Consider the following 7,500-nt stretch of genomic DNA (forward strand, 5'->3'; position numbering starts at 1 on the left):
TTGAGGCTTGCCCGGTTAACCCTGCGTTCGAAGACGCCACCACCGCCGACGTGACGCCCGTCTATGATCAACGGGACCACGCAGGGGGAGAGGGTTGAGTAAAGTGAAGCGAGTGAGCGTACATTGGCAGCAGCCCCGTGCCGTCCAGGTGGCTCAAACAGACTGACACGGTCGTCGCGCTCACCGACGCAGAGAGACACGCGAGAGACCCCAGCGGCCTTCTGCACCTGCACACGCCTGTCCGCCCGCCGGCGTGGCAGCTTGCCCGCTCTCTGCACTCTGCCCAGCCCCGGTCGCCTGCCGAGGGGGATTGGAAAACGGCCGTGCACGTGGTCTCCCCTGCCGACCTAGGGAGCCCTGTGCCGGTTTCAGCTCGTGACACTTCTTTGGTGTGTGTGGTCAGACTCTTTTTCGCCTCCAGCTCGGCAGGCAGCGCACGCGCCCTGGGCCCACGTACGCACCGGTCTGCCACCCTCGCGGGGTGCGAGGTTTGTTTGCTTGAGAAGCCCTCTCTCTTGGCCAGCGAGACCCCGGAGGTCATCTCGCCCCGTCCTTGGTTAGGCCATGATCCAACACCTGGAGCGTCCGGGCTCCGCAAACTCCCGAGGCCCACAGAGATTCGGCGGTGGGTGGAACGCCCTGAGGCCGGCCGAAGGAACCACCGCCGGGCGCACAAAGTACCTCCCTCCTCCCTGAGGTGCTCTGCCGCCAAACAAAACCCATGCAGGGGCTACTCCAAAGACGGATCTCCAGCCGCAAGACCGTCAACTGCTGCGGAGGAAGATCCCAGTCACCCCCTCGTCTGAACCGTCAATTGCTGCGGAGAAGGTCTCTTCCCAAACTGGTGGGGGGGATAAAAGCCCTGGTCGTGTTCCCTCTGAGCAGTTAGGGGTAACCGACAGAGGGCCGCGTGGTGGAGTCTGTCCCAAGCCTGAAACACCAGCGTCTCCGCTGGGCCGCCGGGCCTCTCCATACGGCACGAACACGACAAGCACGATCGATCCAGGAACGACGATTTCAGGACAACTCAGACGAATGAGAGCATGGTATATTTTAGCCCGAAGCCTCGCCCTTCTTTCATAGCTTCCGAGCATGTACACTTGGCCCTTCTTGCCCAAACTCTTGACGGTGCTGCCTTCCCGTCTATTTTAGTGCCTTCAACCTTAAGTATTATATTGCCTTCGAGCCCATTGTGGCACCACTTAAGGACAATGCACGAAGTGACCAACATACCAAAACTTTTTCTAAGTGTCTCTGAAAAACGTGTTCCCGAAAATCTCCGGGCACTCCGCCAATCCCCCCGTACAGAAAATGCAATTTTCGATTCGGCGGGGTAGCTCGCGGAGGGTCGACCGCGGATGCTGCATCTCAGCCCGGGTTCACGTCGAAAATCGGACCCTCATCAGAGCCTCCAGCGGCAACTCGTGAACCATGACCGGGAGTGCCCGTACCAGAAATGCAAATGCGACGTCGGCGGGCGACCGCGCGGAGGTCCCACCGGCCGAAGTCTCGTGAGGCCGGCCTGAGCCATCCGATGTTAACTTCATGGACTTCCGTGGGGAACTTGTTAACTGGCGGGCTGGCAGGAGCAAGCCATTGCCAAGCGGGCCGACTGTCGGAAGCATGACCGTCAGTTGAGCACTGTGGCCGGTAAGACACCCTTGAATCCGATACGATCGGGACTTCCGCGACCGGACTTAGGTTTCTTTTAGGACTTTGCCATTCTTGCGGGGAAAAGGGAAACACCGGAGCTCCCCGAGTTCACGAGCCGACCAAGAAGAGGTGCCACGGGGCTCCCACGAAGCGGTCGTGGTCGGCCCCTGGCCACCGGTCACCGGTCACCGAGTTCAAAACACGGCCCCTGTAATCTCCGGAGAGTCCGCCAATCCCCCCGTGCAGAAATTGCAAGTTGATGATCGGCGGATCGGACTCCGGAGGTCCTACCGAAAAGGGAGCGACCTGGTCGGCCGCTCGCCGCGGATCCTACCCCATCGGACTTCCGGGCAACCCAGAATCTCAAACCGGCGGAGGGCAAATCGTTCAGCAGAGTGCCAAGCCTCCACTGGCGGCAAGGGCCCCTCTCTGCCCCGCCGGAGGGGAGAGGGCAGACACCGGAGCTCCCCCGAATCGGTCGTAGTCGGCCCCTGGCCACCGGTCACCGAGTTCAAAACACGGCACCTGAAATCTCCGGAGAGTCCGCCAATCCCCCCGTGCAGAAAATGCAAGTTGATGATCGGCGGCTCGGGATCCGGAGGTCCTACCGAAAAGGGAGCGACCTGGTCGGCCGCACGCCGCGGATCCGACCCCATCGGACTTCCGGGCAACCCAGAATCTCAAGCCGGCGGAGGGCAAATCGTTCAGCAGAGTGCCAAGCCTCCACTTGCGGCAAGGGCCACTCTCTGCCCCGCCGGAGGGGAGAGGGCAGACACCGGAGCTCCCCCGAATCGGTCGTAGTCGGCCCCTGGCCAACGGTCACCGAGTTCAAAACACGGCACCTGAAATCTCCGGAGAGTCCGCCAATCCCCCCGTGCAGAAAATGCAAGTTGATGATCGGCGGCTCTGGATCCGGAGGTCCTACCGAAAAGGGAGCGACCTGGTCGGCCGCACGCCGCGGATCCAACCCCATCCGACTTCCGGGCAACCCAGAATCTCAACCGGGCGGAGGGCAAATCGTTCAGCTGAGTGCCAAGACTCAACTGGCGGCGAGGCTGACTCTCTGACCTAACGGCAGGGAGAGGGCAGACACCGCAGCTCTCCCGAAGCGGTCGTGGTCGGCCCCTGGCCACCGGTCACCGAGTTCAAAACACGGCACCTGAAATCTCCGGAGAGTCCGCCAATCCCCCCGTGCAGAAAATGCAAGTTGATGATCGGCGGCACGGGCTCCGGAAGTCCTACCGAAAAGGGAGCGACCTGGTCGGCCGAACTCCGTGGATCCGACCCCATACGACTTCCAGTCTCTTCGTTAATAACCATACCGGACAACTCGTAAACCAAACTCAGCTACGAACGGCAATTAGTTAAGCAGAAGGGCCGAGCAACTCGTCAACCAAACGGACGTGGGGAAACTCGTGAACCAAGCAGACGTGGGGCAACTCGTGAACCAGACGGCCAGGGAACTCGTCAATCAAGCTTTCCTGGAGCAATTCGTAAACCAAGCTGACCTACGAACGGCAATTAGTTAAGCAGAAGGGCCGGGCAACTCGTCAACCAAACGGACGTGGGGCAACTCGTGAACCAAGCAGACGTGGGGCAACTCGTGAACCAGACGGCCAGGGAACTCGTGAATCAAGCTTTCGTGGAGCAACTCGTAAACCAAGCTGACCTACGAACGGCAATGCACCAGAAGGACTGGGCAACTCATGAACCAAACGGACGTGGGGCAATTCGTGAACCAGGCAGACCTGGGGCAACTCGTGAACCAGTCGGACAGGCAACTCGTGAACCAAGCAGACGTGGGGCAACTCGTGAACCAGACGGCCAGGGAACTCGTCAATCAAGCTTTCCTGGAGCAATTCGTAAACCAAGCTGACCTACGAACGGCAATTAGTTAAGCAGAAGGGCCGGGCAACTCGTCAACCAAACGGACGTAGGGCAACTCGTGAACCAAGCAGACGTGGGGCAACTCGTGAACCAGACGGCCAGGGAACTCGTGAATCAAGCTTTCGTGGAGCAACTCGTAAACCAAGCTAACCTACGAACGGCAATGCACCAGAAGGACTGGGCAACTCATGAACCAAATGGACGTGTGGCAATTCGAAAACCAAGCAGACGTGCGGCAACTCGTGAACCAAGCAGACGTGGGGCAACTCGTGGACCAAGCTGACCTACGAACGGCAATTAGTTAAGCAGAAGTGCCGGGCAACTCGTCAACCAAATGGACGTGGAGCAATTAGTGAAGCAAGCAGACCTGTGGCAACTCGTCAACCAGACGGCCAGGGAACTCGTGAATCAAGCTTTCGTGGAGCAACTCGTAAACCAAGCTGACGTACGAACGTCAATTCACCAGAAGGACTGGGCAACTCATGAACCAAATGGACGTGTGGCAATTCGAAAACCAAGCAGACGTGCGGCAACTCGTGAACCAAGCAGACGTGGGGCAACTCGTGAACCAGTCAGACAGGCAACTCGTGAACCAAGCAGACGTGGGGCAACTCGTGAACCAGACGGCCAGGGAACTCGTCAATCAAGCTTTCGTGGAGCAATTCGTAAACCAAGCTGACCTACGAACGGCAATTAGTTAAGCAGAAGGGCCGGGCAACTCGTCAACCAAATGGACGTGGGGCAATTCGTGAACCAAGCAGACGTGGGGCAACTCGTGAACCAGTCAGACAGGCAACTCGTGAACCAAGCAGACGTGGGGCAACTCGTGAACCAGACGGCCAGGGAACTCGTGAATCAAGCTTTCGTGGAGCAACTCGTAAACCAAGCTGACGTACGAACGGCAATTCACCAGAAGGACTGGGCAACTCATGAACCAAATGGACGTGGGGCAATTCGTGAACCAGGCAGACGTGGGGCAACTCGTGAACCAGACGGACAGGCAACTCGTGAATCAAGCTTTCGTGGGGCAACTCGTAAACCAAGCTGACCTACGAACGGCAATTAGTTAAGCAGAAGTGCCGGGCAACTCGTCAACCAAATGGACGTGGAGCAATTAGTGAAGCAAGCAGACGTGGGGCAACTCGTGAACCAGACGGCCAGGGAACTCGTGAATCAAGCTTTCGTGGAGTAACTCGTAAACCAAGCTGACCTACGAACGGCAATGCACCAGAAGGACTGGGCAACTCATGAACCAAACGGACGTGGGGCAATTCGTGAACCAGGCAGACGTGGGGCAACTCGTGAACCAGACGGACAGGCAACTCGTGAGTCAAGCTTTCGTGGGGCAACCCGTAAACCAAGCTGACCTACGAACGGCAATTAGTTAAGCAGAAGTGCCGGGCAACTCGTCAACCAAATGGACGTGGAGCAATTAGTGAAGCAAGCAGACCTGGGGCAACTCGTGAACCAGACGGCCAGGGAACTCGTGAATCAAGCTTTCGTGGAGCAACTCGTAAACCAAGCTGACCTACGAACGGCAATTAGTTAAGCAGAAGGGCCGGGCAACTCGTCAACCAAACGAACGTGGGGCAACTCGTGAACCAAGCAGACGTGGGGCAACTCGTGAACCAGACGGCCAGGGAACTCGTGAATCAAGCTTTCCTGGAGCAATTCGTAAACCAAGCTGACGTACGAACGGCAATGCACCTGAAGGACTGGGCAACTCATGAACCAAATGGACGTGGGGCAATTCGTGAACCAGGCAGACGTGGGGCAACTCGTGAACCAGACGGACAGGCAACTCGTGAATCAAGCTTTCGTGGAGCAACTCGTAAACCAAGCTAACCTACGAACGGCAATGCACCAGAAGGACTGGGCAACTCATGAACCAAACGGACGTGGGGCAATTCGTGAACCAGGCAGACGTGGGGCAACTCGTGAACCAGACGGACAGGCAACTCGTGCATCAAGCTTTCGTGGGGCAACCCGTAAACCAAGCTGACCTACGAACGGCAATTAGTTAAGCAGAAGTGCCGGGCAACTCGTCAACCAAACGGACGTGGGGCAACTCGTGAAGCAAGCAGACGTGGGGCAACTCGTGAACCAGACGGCCAGGGAACTCGTGAATCAAGCTTTCGTGGAGCAACTCGTAAACCAAGCTAACCTACGAACGGCAATGCACCAGAAGGACTGGGCAACTCATGAACCAAACGGACGTGGGGCAATTCGTGAACCAGGCAGACGTGGGGCAACTCGTGAACCAGACGGACAGGCAACTCGTGCATCAAGCTTTCGTGGGGCAACCCGTAAACCAAGCTGACCTACGAACGGCAATTAGTTAAGCAGAAGTGCCGGGCAACTCGTCAACCAAACGGACGTGGGGCAACTCGTGAAGCAAGCAGACGTGGGGCAACTCGTGAACCAGACGGCCAGGGAACTCGTGAATCAAGCTTTCGTGGAGCAACTCGTAAACCAAGCTAACCTACGAACGGCAATGCACCAGAAGGACTGGGCAACTCATGAACCAAACGGACGTGGGGCAATTCGTGAACCAGGCAGACGTGGGGCAACTCGTGAACCAGACGGACAGGCAACTCGTGCATCAAGCTTTCGTGGGGCAACCCGTAAACCAAGCTGACCTACGAACGGCAATTAGTTAAGCAGAAGTGCCGGGCAACTCGTCAACCAAACGGACGTGGGGCAACTCGTGAAGCAAGCAGACGTGGGGCAACTCGTGAACCAGACGGCCAGGGAACTCGTGAATCAAGCTTTCGTGGAGCAACTCGTAAACCAAGCTAACCTACGAACGGCAATGCACCAGAAGGACTGGGCAACTCATGAACCAAACGGACGTGGGGCAATTCGTGAACCAGGCAGACGTGGGGCAACTCGTGAACCAGACGGACAGGCAACTCGTGCATCAAGCTTTCGTGGGGCAACCCGTAAACCAAGCTGACCTACGAACGGCAATTAGTTAAGCAGAAGTGCCGGGCAACTCGTCAACCAAACGGACGTGGGGCAACTCGTGAAGCAAGCAGACGTGGGGCAACTCGTGAACCAGACGGCCAGGGAACTCGTGAATCAAGCTTTCGTGGAGCAACTCGTAAACCAAGCTAACCTACGAACGGCAATGCACCAGAAGGACTGGGCAACTCATGAACCAAACGGACGTGGGGCAATTCGTGAACCAGGCAGACGTGGGGCAACTCGTGAACCAGACGGACAGGCAACTCGTGCATCAAGCTTTCGTGGGGCAACCCGTAAACCAAGCTGACCTACGAACGGCAATTAGTTAAGCAGAAGTGCCGGGCAACTCGTCAACCAAATGGACGTGGAGCAATTAGTGAAGCAAGCAGACCTGTGGCAACTCGTGAACCAGACGGCCAGGGAACTCGTGAATCAAGCTTTCGTGGAGCAACTCGTAAACCAAGCTGACCTACGAACGGCAATGCACCAGAAGGACTGGGCAACTCATGAACCAAACGGACGTGGGGCAATTCGTGAACCAGGCAGACCTGGGGCAACTCGTGAACCAGTCGGACAGGCAACTCGTGAACCAAGCAGACGTGGGGCAACTCGTGAACCAGACGGCCAGGGAACTCGTCAATCAAGCTTTCGTGGGGCAACCCGTAAACCAAGCTGACCTACGAACGGCAATTAGTTAAGCAGAAGTGCCGGGCAACTCGTCAACCAAATGGACGTGGAGCAATTAGTGAAGCAAGCAGACCTGGGGCAACTCGTGAACCAGACGGCCAGGGAACTCGTGAATCAAGCTTTCGTGGAGCAACTCGTAAACCAAGCTGACCTACGAACGGCAATGCACCAGAAGGACTGGGCAACTCATGAACCAAACGGACGTGGGGCAATTCGTGAACCAGGCAGACCTGGGGCAACTCGTGAACCAGTCGGACAGGCATCTCGTGAACCAAGCAGACGTGGGGCAACCCGTAAACCAAGCTG

Source organism: Narcine bancroftii, unplaced genomic scaffold (genome assembly GCF_036971445.1).
Source record: "Narcine bancroftii isolate sNarBan1 unplaced genomic scaffold, sNarBan1.hap1 Scaffold_536, whole genome shotgun sequence".
Taxonomy (NCBI): domain Eukaryota; kingdom Metazoa; phylum Chordata; class Chondrichthyes; order Torpediniformes; family Narcinidae; genus Narcine; species Narcine bancroftii.